The following is a 14,415-nucleotide window of genomic DNA, read 5'->3' as shown; positions in this document are numbered from 1 at the left end:
GAGGCTCCGGTCCATGACAAGGAGTTCGATTCTTCAAGAGGGGCGCGCAGGACTTGGGTCCTTAGAAGCGTTGAGCGCAAGCGAAACACCCACTGGGCCGGCTGGCGGCAATCCGGCTCGGCCGGTTGGTGAGCAGCCGGTCGTGCGGCTAACTTAGTTGATGAGCGACGGGCCGGGTTGATCGACCCGGTGGCCTTTGACTTAGTGTATGAATCGTAGGGGAGCTTTGGCCCGTTGTGCTTGCCCGCCGTCAGCCAGAGCTGGATCTGCGGTTTTAGGGCAAAGTGAGGGACCGTGGCATCCTAACTTTATCAGGAATCACAAAGTAAAGCGGCGGGGTGGTGACCAAGCTGGCCTACCCCCGAGCCCCCGGGTCGAGCGAGTCGAGCCGGCGGCCTGGTTCAGCAGTAAAGTGATGCAAAATATGGACGCAATAAATTGGTCGGCAAAAGGCAGCCCCCGAGTCTCGTTCGGGGACCCCAAAGTTTCATACGTTTACCAAAGGCGATGATACATACACTCGTGCGGCTAACTATAAAACGGGTGGAGGAGTTCCGTGTTCCACGGCCGGGTTGTTTCTTCGCCGCCGGTGTCCCTCTTGAGCTTCTTCGACTTGCGTGCGTCGATGAGGTAGTAGGCGTTGCGATCGCGTGAGGCCCTGCTCACGATGAATGGGCACTCCCATGGAGAGGACAGCTTGTGTTGGCCTGCCTGCTCTTGGATGAGTCGGAGGACGAGGTCGCCTTCGCGGAATGCGAGAGGCTTGATCTTCTTGCTGTGGTAGTGCCTCAGGCCTTGCTGGTAGATAGCCGAACGGCTAAGTGCTAGAAGGCGCGCTTCTTCGAGCAGGTCGATACCGTCTTCACGTGCCTCTCTGGCTTCGGCTTCGGTCTACATCGTGACGCGCAGCGAGTCAAACTCGACATCGGTCGGGATGATAGCTTCGGCGCCATAAACGAGGAAGAACAGGGTGAACCCGGTCGACCGGTTCGGTGTGGTGCGCCGACTCCCGAGAACTGCAGGCAACTCATCAAGCCAACTGCCGGGTGAGCGGATAAGTGGCTTGACGAGTCGCGGCTTGATGCCGGACAGGATGAGTCCGCTGGCTCGCTCGACCTGCCCGTTGGACTACGGATGTGCCACGAAGGCCAGGTCGACGCGGATGCCGGAGACGGAGCAGTATTGTTCGAGCGCGCCCTTGGCGAAGTTGGTGCCGTTGTCGGTGATGATGTTGTTTGGCATGCCGTAGCGTACCGCTATGTCCTTGATGAACCGGACGGCTGTTGGCTTGTCCAGTTTCCTGATTGGTCTTGCCTCGATCCACATGGTGAATTTGTCCACTTCCACCAGCAAGTGCGTCATGCCGCCTCGAGCGGTTTTGAAGGGTCCCACCATGTCGAGTCCCCAGACCGCAAAGGGCCAGGCGATCAGTATGGTGCGGAGTGCTGACGTCGGCTGGTGGCTGCGTTTGCTGAAGCGTTGGCACTCTTTGCACTTGAGGACAAGTGACTCGGCGTCTTCGAGGGCTGTTGGCCAGTAAAAACCATGGATGAATGCCTTGGCCACCAGGGATCGTGATGTGGCATGGTGCCCACACTTGCCCTGGTCAATGTCGAGGAGGATGTCGATGCCGCAATCCTACTCGACGCAACGCTGGAACAGACCGGTAGAGCTACGCTTGACAAGCTCGTTGTTGATGATGTTGTAGGCGGACGCCCGGCGCTGAACTTGCCGAGCTTCGGTCTCGTTTATGGGGAGAACCCCGTTCTCCAGAAACTCTGATATCGGCAGGGCCCAAGATGGGGCCGCGACCACGGTGAAGATGGCCACCTGGGTGGGTTCCGAGTCGGCGGCCCCTGGGCCGGGTTGAGCAGCCCCCTGGTTGGGGACGGCGACGGCCGGGTCCGGGGTGATGCTGGCCGGGTTGAGCTGAACAGGCCTCGGGCCGGGTTCAGCAGCCCCCGGGCCGGCTTGTGGTGCGGTCGGGTCTTCTGTAACGTGGATGGACTCGGAGTCCGACGATGGCTTGACGGACGGCTTGCATAGGTGCTCGAGGGAGACGCCAAACGGGATGGCTTGATGTGACGAGGCGATCTTGGCGAGCATGTTGGCTGCCTCGTTCTCCGCACGCGGGACATGGAGGAACTCGCAGCCCTCGAAGGATCCGGACAGCTTCTGGATGAGGAAGCGGTAGCTTGCCATGTTGGAGTCGCGGGCGTCCCACTCATCGGAGCACCGCTGCACCACCAGGTCCGAGTCGCCGTAGCACAGGATGCGCCGGATGCCGAGTTCCTTGGCAAGCCGAAGGCCGTGCACAAGGGCTTCATATTCGGCAACGTTGTTGGAGGCGGTGAAGTGGATCTACAACCTGTAGCAGAGTCAGTAGCCCTTTGGAGATGACAGTACGATTCCGGCCCCTAAGACGAGTTGCATCTTGGACCCATCGAAATGCATGCGCCAATGCGTTGAGTCGGGAGGCGGCGGCAAGTACTGGGTCTCGGTCCAGTCGAGGAGGAAATCGGCCAGGGCCTGAGACTTGATCGTGGTGCGGGGCTCATAGAGGATGGTGTGGCTGGCTAGCTGGATCGCCCATTTGGCGACCCGGCCAGAGGCGTCCCGGCACCCGATAATTTCTCTGATAGGCACCATGCTGACGATGGTGACGACGTGCTCTTGAAAGTACTCCTTCAACTTCTTGGCGGTGAGGTACACGCCGTAACACATCTTCTGGTAGTGTGGGTATTTCTGCTTGGAGGTGGAGAGCACTTCGCTCAGGTAGTAGACCGGGCGCTGGACAGCCTGGATCTTGCCCTTCTCAGGTCACTCAACCACCAGCACCGTGCTGACAGCCCGCAAGGTCGCGGCTATGTAGAGCAACAGCGGCTCCTTGTCGGTCGGCGCGGCCAGGACTGGTGCGGTGGAGAGCACGCGCTTGAGGTCTTGGAAGGCTTCGTCCGCCTTGCCGTTCCACTCGAACGGGCTTGTCTTCTTCATCAGTTGGTACAGGGGTAGCGCCCTCTCGCCCAGCCGGCTTAGAAACCGCCTGACCGAGGCCAAGCAACCCGTGAACTTCTGGACATCACGCAGCCGAGCTGGCTTGCGCATGCGCTCGATGGCCTTGATCTTCTCCGGGTTCGCCTCAATGCCGTGCTCCGAGACGAGGAAGCCGAGCAGCTTTCCGGCCGGGATGCTGAAGACGCATTTTTCCGGGTTGAGCTTGACCTTGTATTCACGGAGGTTGGCGAATGTTTCCTTCAGATCGTCAAGGAGCGTGAGGTGCTTCTTGGTCTTCACCACGATATCGTCCACGTACACGTGGATGTTGTGGCCGAGTTGCGGCAACAAGCATTTCTGCATGCAGCGTTGGAAGGTGGCGCCGGCATTCTGCAAGCCGAATGACATGGTGATGTAGCAGTACGCCCCAAAGGGCGTGATGAAGGACGTCTTCAGGGCATCGGCCGGGTCCAGCTTGATCTGGTGGTAGCCGGAGTAAGCGTCCAGGAAGGACAGGAGCTCGCACCCGGCGGTCGAGTCGATGACTTGGTCGATCCGCAGGAGAGCGAATGGATCCTTGGGACATGCCTTGTTGAGGCTGGTGTAGTCGATACACATGCGCCAGGTCTTGTTCTTCTTCAGGACAAGGACTGGATTGGCCAGCCACTCGGGGTGAAACTCTTCTATTATGAAGTCGGCCGCCAAAAGCTTGGCGACCTCTTCACCAATGGTTCTTCTCTTTTCTTCGGAAAATCGCCGAAGGGGTTGACGGATAGGCTTGGCGTCCTTGTGGACGTGGAGTTTGTGCTTGGCGTACTTCCTTGGGATACCCGGCATGTCTTTGGGGGTCCATGCGAAGATATCCTGATTCTCACGGAGGAAGTCAATGAGTTCGCCTTCCTATTTGCTGCCGAGGCGGGTGCCTACGACAACGTAATTGCTGTAGATGGGGTCTTCCGGGTTGAGCTTCACCTTATTGGTCTCCTTGGAGGGCTTGAAGGCGGCCTCGTCGGCCGGGTCCAGGGTCGGGATCGACGCCGCGGAGGCCTCGCTGGCCAGGGCGACGATCCGGTCAAGCTGGCGTCGCTCCTCGGCAATGACCAGCGACTCGGCCAACTTGGCGCCGTCTCGGGCGCACTCCAGGGACTTGCGGTAGTCGCCGGCGACGGTAATGAGGCCCTTGGGACCCGGCATCTTCATCTTCAAGTACGCGTAGTGGGGAACCGTCATGAACTTGGCGAGCGCGGGTCGGCCCAGCAATGCATGATACGTGATGGACAGGTCCACCACCTCGAACCAGACTGGCTCGCGTCGGAAGTGGCAGCTGTCACCGAACAGGACATCGAGCCGGACCCGGCCAATGGGCGAGCAAGAGTGGCCGGGTACGATGCTATGGAAGACTGTCCGGGTTGGCTCCAGGTCCTCGGCCTTGAGGCCGAGATTGGTCATTGCTACGTCTTGAGCTAGCGTTGGTTTTCCCCGAAGAGGAGAGGGTGATGCAGCAAGTGTAGCATAAGTATTTCCCTCAGTTTTTGAGAACCAAGGTATCAATCCAGTAGGAGGCTCCTCCAAAGTCCCACGCGCCTACACAAACAAACTGAGAACTCGCAACCAACACAATAAAGCGGTTGTCAATCCCTTCACGGCCACTTGCGAAAGTGAGATCTGATAGAGATAGTATGATAAGATAAATATATTTTTGGTATTTTATAATATAGATGCAAAAAGAAAAGATGCAAATAAAAGTAGATTGAAAGCAAATATGATAAGAGATAGACCCGGGGGCCATAGGTTTCACTAGAGGCTTCTCTCTAGAGCATAAGTATTACGGTGGGTGAACAAATTACTGTCGATCAATTGATAGAAAAGCGAATAATTATGACGTTATCTAGGCATGATCATGTATATAGGCATCACATCCATAACAAGTAGACTGACTCCTGCCTGCATCTACTACTATTACTCCACACATCGACCGCTATCCAGCATGCATCTAGAGTATTAAGTTCATAAGAATAGAGCAACGCATTAAGCAAGATGATATGATGTAGAGGGATAAACTCATGCAATATGATATAAACCCCATCTTTTTATCCTCGATTGCAATAATACAATACGTGTCTTGCAACCCTTTCTATCACTGGGTAAGAACACCGCAAGATTGAACCCAAAGCTAAGCACTTCTCCCATGGCAAGAAAGATCAATCTAGTAGGCCAAACCAAACCGATAATTTGAAGAGACTTGCAAAGATAACTCAATCATAAATAAAAGAATTCAGAGAAGATTCAATTAATATCCATAGATAAATCTGATCATAAACCCACAATTCATCGGATCTCGACAAACACACCGCAAAAAGAGATTACATCGAATAGAGCTCCACAAGAGAGGGGGAGAACATTGTATTGAGATCCAAAAAGAGAGAAGAAGCCATCTAGCTAATAACTATGGACCCGTAGGTCTATGGTAAACTACTCACAACTCATAGGAGGGGCAAGGATGTTGATGTAGAGGCCCTCCATGGTCGATTCCCCCTCTGGCAGAGTGCCGGCGAAGGCTCCAAGATGGGATCTCACGGATACAGAAGGTTACGGTGGTGGAAATTGTGTTTCGTGGTGCCCCTGGATGTTTTCAGGGTCCGTAGGTATATATAGGAGGAAGAGGTATGTCGGTGGACGCCCGAGGGTCCCACGAGATAGGGGGGCGTGCCCTATAGGGGGGGCACCCTCCTATCTCGTGGAGGCTCCGGCTGTTTCTTGACTTGTACTCCAAGCTCTCCGGATCTTGTTCATTCCAAAAATCACGTTCCCGAAGGTTTCATTCCGTTTGGACTCCTTTGATATTCCTTTTCTTCAAAATACTGAAATAGGCAAAAAAAATAGCAATATGGAGTGGGCCTCCAGTTAGTAGGTTAGTCCCAAAAATGATAATAATGTATAAAATAAAGCCCATAAACTTCCAAAACAGGTAATATAATAGCATGGAACAATCAAAAATTATAGATACGTTGGAGACGTATCAAGCATCCCCAAGCTTAATTCCTTCTCGTCCTCGAGTAGGTAAATGATAAAAAGAGAATTTTTGATGTGGAATGCTACCTAGCATAATTCTCAATGTAATTTTCTTCATTGTGGCATGAATGTACAGATCCAAATGATTCAAAATAAAAGTTCATATTGATAAAAGAAATAGTAACACTTCAAGCATACTAATCAAAGTAATCATGTCTTCTCAAAATAACATGGCAAAAGAAAGTTCATCCCTACAAAATCATATAGTTAGGCTATGCTTCATTTTCGTCACACAAAGATGTTCCCAACTTCTATACCCCCGATGACAAGCCAAGCAATTGTTTCATACTTAAATAATCTCAAACTTTTTCAACCTTCACGCAATACATGAGCGTGAACCATGGATATAGCACTATGGGTGGAATAGAATATGATGATGGGGATTGTGTGGAGAAGACAAAAAGGAGAAAGTCTCACATTGACGAGGATAATCAATGGGCTATGGAGATGCCCATTAATTGATGTCAACATGAGGAGTAGGGATTGCCATGCAACGGATGCACTAGAGCTATAAATGAATGCTCAACAAAAGAAAACTAGTGGGTGTGCATCCAACTTGCTTGCTCATGAAGACCTAGGGCATTTGAGGAAGCCCATCATAGGAATATACAAGCCAAGATCTATAATGAAAAATTCCCACTAGTATGAAAAAGATAACTTATGAGACTCACTATGAAAAACATGGTGCTACTTTGAAGCACAATATATGAGACTCACTACATGAAGAACAAGGTGCTACTTTGAAGCACAAGTATGGAAAAGAGATAGTAGCATTGCCCTTTTTATTTATTTTCTTTTTTTTCTTTTTTGGGGCCTTTCTTTTTTTCTTTTGGCCTTTCTTCTATTTTTTCTTTGGGCAATGCTCTAAAAATGATGATCATCACACTTTTATTGATTACAACATATGAATTACAACTCGAAACTAGAACAAGATATGACTCTATATGAATACCTCTGGCGGTGTACCGGGATGGTGCATGAAAAAATAATGCATGGTGGCTTTGCTACAAATACGATGTCAACTACATGATCATGCAATGGCAATATGACAAAAGTAATGTATGTCATGATGATGATAAACGGAACGGTGGAAAGTTGCATGGCAATATATCTCAGAATGGCTATGGAAATGCTATAATAGGTAGATATGGTGATTGTTTTGAGGAAGATGTAAGGAGGTTTATGTGTGATAGAGCGTACCGTATCATAGGGTTTGGATGCACCGGCGAAGTTTGCACCAACTCTCAAGGTGAGAAAGGGCAATGCACGGTACCGAAGAGGCTAGCAATGGTGGAAAGGTAAAAGTGCGTATAATCCATGGACTCAACATTAGTCAAAAGAACTCATATACTTATTGCAAAAATTTAGAAGTCATCAAAAACCAAGTACTACGCGCATGCTCCTAGGAGGATAGATTGGTAGGAAAAGACCATCGCTCGTCCCCGACCGCCACTCATAAGGATGCACAAGCCAGGTACACTTCATGCTTCAAATTTGTTACATAACTTTAACCATACGTGCATGCTACGGGACTTGCTAACTTCAACACAAGCATTCTTTAAATTCATAATCTCCCAACTAGCATGACTTTAATATGACTACCTCCATATCTCGAAAAAATTATCAAGTATCAAATTGATCATAGCATCCAATTCACTTTCTATGATAGTTTTTATTATACCCAACTTGGATGCTCATCATTCTAGCACCAAATTATAACCATAGAAAATACCATGCTATTCTAAAAGACTCTCAAAATAATATAAGAGAAGCATGAGAGACTAGCAATTTCTATAAAATTAATCCACCACCATGCTCTAAAAGATATAAGTGAAGCACCAGAGCAAAAACTATCAAGCTCAAAAGATATAAGTGAAGCACATAGAGTATTCTAGCAAATTCTAATCAAATAGGCTTCTCCCAAAAGGTGTGTTACAGCAAGGATGATTGCGGTAAACTAACAAGCAAAGACTAATATAATACATGACGCTCCAAGCAAAACACATATCATGTGGTGAATAAAAATATAGCTCTAAATAAAGTTACCAATGAACGAAGACGAAAGAGGGGATGCCTTCCCGGGGCATCCCCAAGCTTAGGCTTTTGGCTATTCTTGAATATCTTGGGGTGCCTTGGGCATCCCCAAGCTTATACTCTTGCCACTCTTTATTCCATAGTCCATAAAAGCTTTACCCAAAACTTGAAAACTTCACAACACAAAACTCAACAGGAAATCTTATAAGCTCCGTTAGTGAAAGAAAAAAAACCACCACATAAGGTACTATAATGAACTCATTCTTTATTTATTTTGGTGTTAAACTTACTGTATTCAAACTTCTTTATGGTTCATAGACTGAATTACTAGCCATAGATGCATTGAAATAAGCAAACAACACACGAAAAACAGAATCTGTCAAAAACAGAACAGTCTGTAGCAATCTATAACTAACGCAAACTTCTGGAACTCTAAAAATCTTACCAAAATAGGAAGTACTGGAAAATTTGTTTATTGATCATAAGCAAAAAGGATCAATGCAAAATAACGTTTCTGTGATTAATTGAATATTTTCTCGTGAGTGCAAAGTTTCTGTTTTTCAGCAGAATCAAATCAACCATCATCATAGTTTATCCTATAGGTTCTACTTGGCACCAACACTAAACAAAAGATAAAAACACATTTAAACATAAAGTAGAAACAAAATTTTAACACTAAACAGGAACAAAAACAAAAAACATAAAGAAAATTGGGTTGCCTCCCAACTAGCGCTATCGTTTAACGCCCCTAGCTAGGCATAAAAGCGAAGATAGATCTAAGTAGTGCCATCTTTGATTTTCAGTTTCTTAGCGGAGTCATGCTCAAATCCGGGAGGTTCTTTACGTTTCCCTTCATACTCGGAAATTTTTAGGTCCAATGAATCCAACCGCTTATTACAAAGGGTAGTCAACATATTCATGAGGTGAAGATTTCCGCTAACACTTTTAAGAGGCTCAAGAGATTTTTGTAAAAAATTTGTTACTTTGCAAATCTTTCAAAACACTTGGGTTTCTTCTTGGGTAGGATGTGGTCCTCCCTTTTGAGGTAGTGTTCCCACTATTCCCTCTATAATTTCATGCGCAATAATAGGATCAATTTCAATAAAGTTTCCCTTGGCAATGCAGTCCAAGAGTTGTCTATGCGTCATGTTTAGCCCAACATAAAAATTGAGAAGAAGAATTCTAAAGTTCACTTCTAGGGTGCACTTGCGATAAGATTCCATCATCCTATACCAAGCATCTTTCAAATTTTCTCCTTGCCTTTGCTTGAAGTGAAGAACTTCAAACTCGGGAGACATAGGAGCAGATAAGGAACTAGCCATAGTGACAAGGCAAATGAGCAAACACACGGGCAACGGAAAAAGGCAAGCGGAAAAGAGAGGAGGAGATTGGGAAAGAGAGGGCGAATAAAACGGCAAGGGTGAAGTGGGGGGAGAGGAAAACGAGAGGCAAATGGCAAATAATGTAAATGCGAGGGAGATGAGTTTGTGATAGGTACTTGGTATGTCTTGACTTGAGAGAAGACCTCCCCGGCAACGGCGCCAGAAATCCTTCTTGCTACATCTTGAGCTAGCGTTGGTTTTCCCCGAAGAGGAGAGGGTGATGCAGCAAGTGTAGCGTAAGTATTTCCCTCAGTTTTTGAGAACCAAGGTATCAATCGAGCAGGAGGCTCCTCCAAAGTCCCACGCGCCTACACAAACAAACTGAGAACTCGCAACCAATGCAATAAAGGGGTTGTCAATCCCTTCACGGCCACTTACGAAAGTGAGATCTGATAGAGATAGTATGATAAGATAAATATATTTTTGGTATTTTATAATATAGATGCAAAAACTAAAGATGCAAATAAAAATAGATTGAAAGCAAATATGATAAGAGATAGACCCGGGGGCCATAGGTTTCACTAGAGGCTTCTCTTGAGAGCATAAGTATTACGATGGGAGAACAAATTACTGTCGAGCAATTGATAGAAAAGCGAATGATTATGATGTTATCTAGGCATAATCATGTATATAGGCATCACATCCATAACAAGTAGACCGACTCCTGCCTGCATCTAGTACTATTACTCCACACATCGACCGCTATCCAGCATGCATCTAGAGTATTAAGTTCATAAGAACAGAGCAACACATTAAGCAAGATGATATGATGTAGAGGGATAAACTCATGCAATATGATATAAACCCCATCTTTTTCTCCTCGATGGAAACAATACAATACGTGTCTTGCAACCCTTTCTGTCACTGGGTAAGAACACCGCATGATTGAACCCAAAGCTAAGCACTTCTCCCATGGCAAGAAAGATCAATCTAGTAGGCCAGACCAAATCGATAATTCGAAGAGACTTGCAAAGATAACTCAATCATACATAAAAGAATTCAGAGAAGATTCAATTAATATCCATAGATAAATCTGATCATAAACCCACAATTCATCGGATCTCGACAAACACACCGCAAAAAGAGATTACATCGAATAGATCTCCACAAGAGAGGGCGAGAACATTGTATTGAGATCCAAAAAGAGAGAAGAAGTCATCTAGCTAATAACTATGGACCCGTAGGTCTATGGTAAACTACTCACAACTCATAGGAGGGGCAAGGATGTTGATGTAGAGGCCCTCCGTGGTCGATTCCCCCTCCGGCAGAGTGCCGGCGAAGGCTCCAAGATGGGATCTCGCGGATACAGAAGGTTACGGTGGTGGAAATTGTGTTTCGTGGTGCCCCTGGATGTTTTCGGGGTCCGTAGGTATATATAGGAGGAAGAGGTACGTTGGTGGACGCCTGAGGGTCCCACGAGATAGGGGGGCGCGCCCTACAGGGGGGCGCCCTCCTATCTCATGGAGGCTTCGGTTGTTTCTTGACTTGTACTCCAAGCTCTCCGGATCTTGTTCGTTCCAAAAATCACGTTCCCGAAGGTTTCATTCCGTTTGGACTCCGTTTGATATTCCTCTTCTTCGAAATACTGAAATAGCCAAAAAAAACAATATGGGTTGGGCCTCCGGTTAGTAGGTTAGTCCCAAAAATGATAATAATGTATAAAACAAAGCCCATAAACATCCAAAACAGGTAATATAATAGCATGGAACAATCAAAAATTATAGATACTTTGGAGACGTATCAGTCATCGTGTCGCGATAGAGGATGTTGATGTGCTGCCGCCTTCGATGAGGACTCGAGAGAACTCGCACGTGCGCCGCGTGATGATGGTGGGGTTGAGGACGAGGGCGTACCCACCCGGACTTGGCATGAATGCCGAGTGATCCTCCCAGGTCCAGGTGATTGGGCGATCCGACCAGTGCATGAAATCCGTCTTGGCCGGGATGACGGTGTTCACCTCCTGCCGAAGGAGGCGCTCGTTGCGCTTGTCGTTGCCGAGGCTGGTGAAGACGACGTAGGCCGCGTTCTGGTCTGTGTAGGCGTCGTTCCGCATCACGCCGCCGGCAGGAGGAGGCGATGAGGTCGGAGGCGGTTGTCCTGCGCCTGGAGCTGGAGCCGGAGCCGGAGGAGGCGGAACGTCTCCCCTCATGATGCGCTTGGTGATGGCGCACTGCCGAAGCATGTGCGTGGAGGGTCTTGCGCCACTGTGGTGCTTGCATGGGGCATCGATCATCTCTTCAAAACTCATGGCGGGCTGCCACGCCATCTTCCCGGTCTGCTGGCGCTTCGCTGCCGGGTCTACCGCGGGCTCGGCGGCCGCGATGAGCCGGTTGTCCTGTCATTGTGCCGGTTGGTCGGCCTTGCGCTTCTTGTTCTGGTGATGCTGTTGCCGGCTGCTTTCGCCGGCCGGCTTCGGGGAAGGAACCAGTTTCGCCTTACCGGCTTCATCCAGCGCCACCTGGATCTTCATGGTGGAGTCGGCATTGGCGTACATGTCCGCCGTCACCATGAGCGCGGCCATGGTGGCCGGCTCGGAGCGTAGGAGCTTGTGCTTGATGAGGGTGCCGTCTCGGCACCCACTGACGAAGTATTGGATCTCCTGGACTTCATGGACGCCCTCGCAACTACTCCGGAGCTCGGTCCAGCGTGCAGGTACTCGCGGACGGTCTCCGTCGGCCCCTGCACGCACATGGCGAGCTGGCTGGGGCGACCGGGCCGCTTGTATGTCCCCGTGAAGTTACGGACAAAGGCCTCCTCAAAATCGACCCATGCATTGATGCTGCCCATCGGCAGGCTGTTCAACCATGTGTGGGCTGACCCCTGGAGCATGAGCGGTGCGTAGCGCACGACGAGACGACGATTGGCACCGGTGATGCCAATGGCCGTGGTGTATTCGGTGAGCCAGTCTTCTGGCTTCACGATCCCATTGTACTTGGGGGTGTCGTGGGGGAGCACGAACCCCTTGGGGAAGGGATCCTCCCGGATGCGTGGGCCGAAGCATGCCGACCCGATAGCGCCGCTCTCCTCCACCTCCAGGGAGCGAGCGAGCTGATCGACATGGTGGAGCGCGTCGACGTCGTCGATGGCGCACGGGCCGAGTCGACTGGCGGCCAGGCCCCGAAGGGCCGGGTCAGTTGGAGCCGGACGCCGGCCATGCTGGTCGGGTCCGCGCTGGGTCTCTGGGGTGGGCTCGTTGCCTAGAGCGTCGGCGGCGGTGGCGGCCGGGTTGCGCCGGGTCCGGGCTTGGCCGGAGTGCGCCTCGTCGGGCGGCGAGGAAGCCGTATGCAGAAGATCACATGTCCGCCAAGGCGGGCGGAGCCGGACCTCTCCGGCTTGGCGAGCTGGTTGAGGCGAACCTTCTGGGTGTTGGCGGCGTGGAGGAGCTCACGCATCCGCTCGATGCGTTCCTTGAGCTCCTTGCCCGTGAGTTGGTCGAGGCCGACCGCGGCTGCCTCCGCAGCGCGCATGTTCTTGACTAGGGTCTCATAGACGGTCTGTACGGCACCGAAGGCCCGGCCGATCGCTCCTTACCGGGTGCGAGTATTAGCGACCCGGCTTGGCTCGGCCACGGCGGGCGTGAATCCGTGGGCAGCATCGTGCTCCATCTGAGCAGCCTCCAGGCGATGCCTGGTGGCGGCCAGTGTCTCGGACAGGTCCAGCATCTGCTGGCGCCTGTCCTCGAGCTGGGTTCGGGCTTCGGCGATGTTGGTGGCATCGACATCGGTGCCGATGGGGATGCGGAGGCTCTGCATCGCGGCACGTAGCGGGTCAGACGGCTCGGTCCGTGCCGCCGCGGCCGCGGCCGCGGCTTCTGCGACCCTCCTTGCCTTGCTCGATGAGGAAGAGGCGTCGTCGCCGGTGACGAAGACCTCCACATGGGTGTCCATCTCCCCGGCAGTGAATCCGCCGCTGAGGGAGAGCAGAGAGTCGGAGTAGCTGAGAACCTCACTGGGGTACTCGTCGACCGCGAACGTGTCGAAGATGCGCAGCGCGGTGAAGGAGGCGGCAAGCGCGCCCATGACGTCATCCGCCAGAGCGACGGACTCGTCGGAGTAGGAGAAGGGCCCCGTCTTAAGCATGCTCTCGGCCAGCTCCTCGAGCTTCCCCATGGTGGGCGCCAACTGTCGTGGTGGGTGCACGGCAGATGCCAAGGGATGGCTAAAGAGAGGAGGAGGCTCGAGGGCGCTGGTGGGTTCTAGAGGCGAGGTTGATATGCGCGGGCGCAGGACGCCGGACATACCCAGGTTCGGGGCTCTCCGGAGAGATAACACCCCTAGTCCTGCAGAGTTTAGTTGGATGATCGATAGTACAATGTCGCTCCTGGAGCTGTATGGAGGAGGAAGGAAGCTGGCCAAGGCTTGGGCTGTTCCTTCTCCCCGGTGTTGCTATTGGGTGGCTAGTGCTATGCTTGCATATGTTTCTCTTACAGGTGTCTCATATTGCTTCGCCTCTCTTTCCTTTCGTCCCCCTGTAGGCGTGGGCTCCTGGGGGGTTTTATAGCTCAACCCTCCCAAGGTTACAATGATAATATGCCAAGTCGGTGGGTCCGTATTGTCGGTGTCCGGAGTACCGGGCCGGGTCCCGCTTGTGGGCTTGTGGTTCGCCGGGTTCCCCTAGGTACGGGCCCCGTATGCCTAGGGGGACTGTGCGCCATCTTGTCGATTGTCAGGGCGTGGCCGAGTTGAGCCGTGTACAGTGTTCTCCGTCAGGCCGCCGCTTGCTGTCGTCAGTGGTGAGGGCGGGAACACTGTTTCCACGCCAGCCCTGGTCAGCGGGTAGGTAAGGGGCACTGTTGCCACGCTCCGCTGATCATAGGCATGGGCGGGAACACTGTTGTCTTGGTCATCGTTGATTGAGGTCTCGTCCCATTGTATGGCCTGGATGGGACGGGAGTTGACCCATGGCTGGGTTGCCGTGGATGCCACGGGTGGGT

This window comes from Triticum dicoccoides, chromosome 1B (genome assembly GCF_002162155.2).
Source record: "Triticum dicoccoides isolate Atlit2015 ecotype Zavitan chromosome 1B, WEW_v2.0, whole genome shotgun sequence".
NCBI classification, from domain to species: Eukaryota; Viridiplantae; Streptophyta; class Magnoliopsida; order Poales; family Poaceae; genus Triticum; species Triticum dicoccoides.
The sequence above is the reverse complement of the archived record's forward strand: the minus strand, read 5'-3'. Positions refer to the sequence as shown.